The sequence below is a fragment of the Arachis duranensis genome, chromosome 6 (assembly GCF_000817695.3).
Source record: "Arachis duranensis cultivar V14167 chromosome 6, aradu.V14167.gnm2.J7QH, whole genome shotgun sequence".
NCBI lineage: Eukaryota > Viridiplantae > Streptophyta > Magnoliopsida > Fabales > Fabaceae > Arachis > Arachis duranensis.
The window spans coordinates 9062598-9065842 of NC_029777.3; positions in this window are offsets into that span (position 1 = coordinate 9062598).

A 3245-nucleotide genomic window follows, 5' to 3' on the forward strand; every position below is an offset into this window, starting at 1 on the left:
GTAAAATATATTTAAAAAAAAATAATGCATTATATTTTAATTGTGATTAATATCAACATCAATAATTAATTCTTATAATTATTTTTGTACGACTAAAAGTTACCGTATAGTATTTTTTTATGTAGAATAAAAAAAGTTTGTGATTCATAATATTTTCATAAAGTTTTATTGTATGGATACAAGATTAATTAGATAACAAATTGAATTTTAATTAATATATTTTATTTTCTGTTCATATTTTTTCATTAATTATCTTACTTTTTATATTTACAGTAAATATTGAATGTAAAAAGAAAAAAATAATATTGAATGTTATCTATTTTATTTATTTAGAGTCATAATTAAATTTGATATAATTATAGCAAGTATCTAGAATTAATAATAACATGATACTATAATTTTAAGTTGTATAATATAATAAAAAAATGTATCAATTTATGTATGCTTTCTATTAGAACTGTCAAAATGGGCTAAACTCATCGGACCAACCCGTTTACCCATTTAAATGGGCGGACTTTGCCTTTAAAATTAAACCCGTTTAAATTTCGGGCTAGCCTGTGTGCTAAATGGGTGGCCTGTTTATTTTTTTTTACATTTTTTTCAAAAAAATTAGTACTTTTAGTTGATATTTCTCTCGATTCGACCTGAAAATCAGACCTATCAACTAAAAAAAATATTATTATTAAAGATTTTTGACCTAAAAGTGGTATTTTTTGTCAAAATATTTTTCAAAAAATAAAATTAAATGATAAACGGGCTGGCCCATTTAACCTATTGGACTGACCATAAACGGTCCGGCCTAGAAATTAAAATTCTGGCCTGCGAATAAAGTAGGCTTAAATGGGTTAGCCCATTTAACCCATTGGCTTAATGGGTTGAGCCTAAATGGACCGGACTAGCCCGTTTGACAGCCCTACTTTCTATATAGCAATGATATTATATATATTTATATATCTCCTTTTTTAGCTCTTTTCTAAAAATATTGGCATATAATTAATGTAGATAACATATATATTGAGTAAGTATCTCTATTGAATTAATCATAAAGGTTAATAAAATATAATGAAATAAATTTCACCTAATTGTAGTAAGTATCTCCATTGAAGATATTTGCTAATTATTACCGTGTATAATTAGTGTATATATATATATAGAGAGAAGGAGTAATAGTGAATTGTTACAATTATTTAATTTATCATTTAGAAAATTCGTACTTCGGACATAAATTTTCTTCTGTTTATTATTTTTCACACCTAAGGCTACTAATTACGATTCTATCAACAGTGTTACCTATGGTACAGTAGATTATGTAATGAAAAGGTTTGAAAAATAAAGGCAAGAATTATAAGGTTATGGAAAGTCCCATACAAATTTGACAAGAACAAGACGACTTACGTAGAAATGGTTCTCATGGATGATAAGATAAGTTGATTATTTTCCATGATTCTTTCAAGTGATGCTAGGTCCGGCTTATAAATATTTTTTGTTTATATTTTAAATTTATTTGACAAGTAAACCCTCGCACGAATCAAAGAAAGTACGATTTTATAGATTTATAAGTGTTAATAGTCTTTATATTTAATTTGTTTAATAGTGTGATAATATAGCTAATATATTTGTTGGTGGATTTAATTATTATTACTATATTATTTATGATCACATTCAGTATATATGTGTGATTTATTGAAGAAAGTACATTATTAAAATTGATTAATAAATATTTTAGAATTAATCCAATTAACACTAAATTAAAAAAAGAACAAACAATGCATAACATGTTACTTTTTTATTAATCAAATTATTATAATTCAAATTAATTTTAAAAGAACAATTTAAAATTATAATTTCAATCTTCTCACGTGCATGGCACGGGTGATTATACTTGTTTTATATTAAAAATTACGTAAAAATTAGCAACGAACAAGCAATAAGAATTTAGAAAAAATCTATTATTAAATACCAATTTCATAATTAAAATATATCACATATCATATTCTCATATATTCTATTTATTATCTATTCTATTATAATAAAAATCAGGTTTCTTCACTTAATGATAGAGTTGACGTGATATATTTATAAGAATGTTTAGCGATTTGTTTCTTTTAACTCATTAAATACAACTTATTATGATAAATTAACTATATCAACTAATTGATTTGATTAGATATTTAAATATCACATAATTTATTATAATTTATATCAATTTAATTTGGGAGTGTTTTTTAATTTATTTCTTTTAATGTTCTCTTAGTATTTTTAATTTATTTTTTTAATTTATTAAACTAAATTAATTATAATAATTATCTGTATTAATTAATTAATTAATTAATTAATTAATTAATCATTAAAATAATAAATATATGAATAAAATAGCTTCTCGAGATATTTTTTACTAATAATTAAATCAAATCAAATAATATATATTGAGCTAAATTTAAATCATATGAATTAAGGACTAAACTAAAATAAGATAATTTTTACTTATTCTAATTGAATGCAATAAATATAATTAATTTTGGTAGATAATCATAGTCTTCTGGTCTTCTTTATATAGATAGCTACACAAAATTATAAAAATTATCATTTTTATCACTTTTACTATTTTAACTCTTTTTTTTTATAAATTTACTCAAAATGAGAAGGTTTGGATGAGTGTTTCATTAATTATTTGTTTGACAAATATTATAGTCTGAAAATAACTCAATTTAGGCATTCTACCACTGTCGATGTAAGTTGAACCTGTAATAATTCAAGGTGACCACGAATATATTATGTTTCATTAATTTTCTTTGCCAATCTGTTATCTTTTACCTAACAAACAATATTTTATTTTCATCAGAAGTCATACATAATTGATTGATAATTCTATATATAAAAATATTCATGTGATAACTAAATACCATATTGTTATCTGCTAAAGTTAATTATCCTATGATTATGCGAATGTATAGCACTATTAGATAAAAATTGATTGGACTACATTTATTTTCAATGAGGTAGGTGATCTTTTAGGCTTAATCACGGTTAGAGTCGAGGAAGGTTTGAAAAATGCTAACAATATAAATACTTTTTATTTTTAATATACAATAATAATAAATATATATTAAAACTAATATTGTTTTCCACAAAATCATAAAATGTATAACATAGTCAAAACATATCTAATTCGTATTAACTGTCATTGTTTATCAGTTACGTTGTGATAAATTTGGTTATTAAAAAAGATTAAAATTAACTTAAAT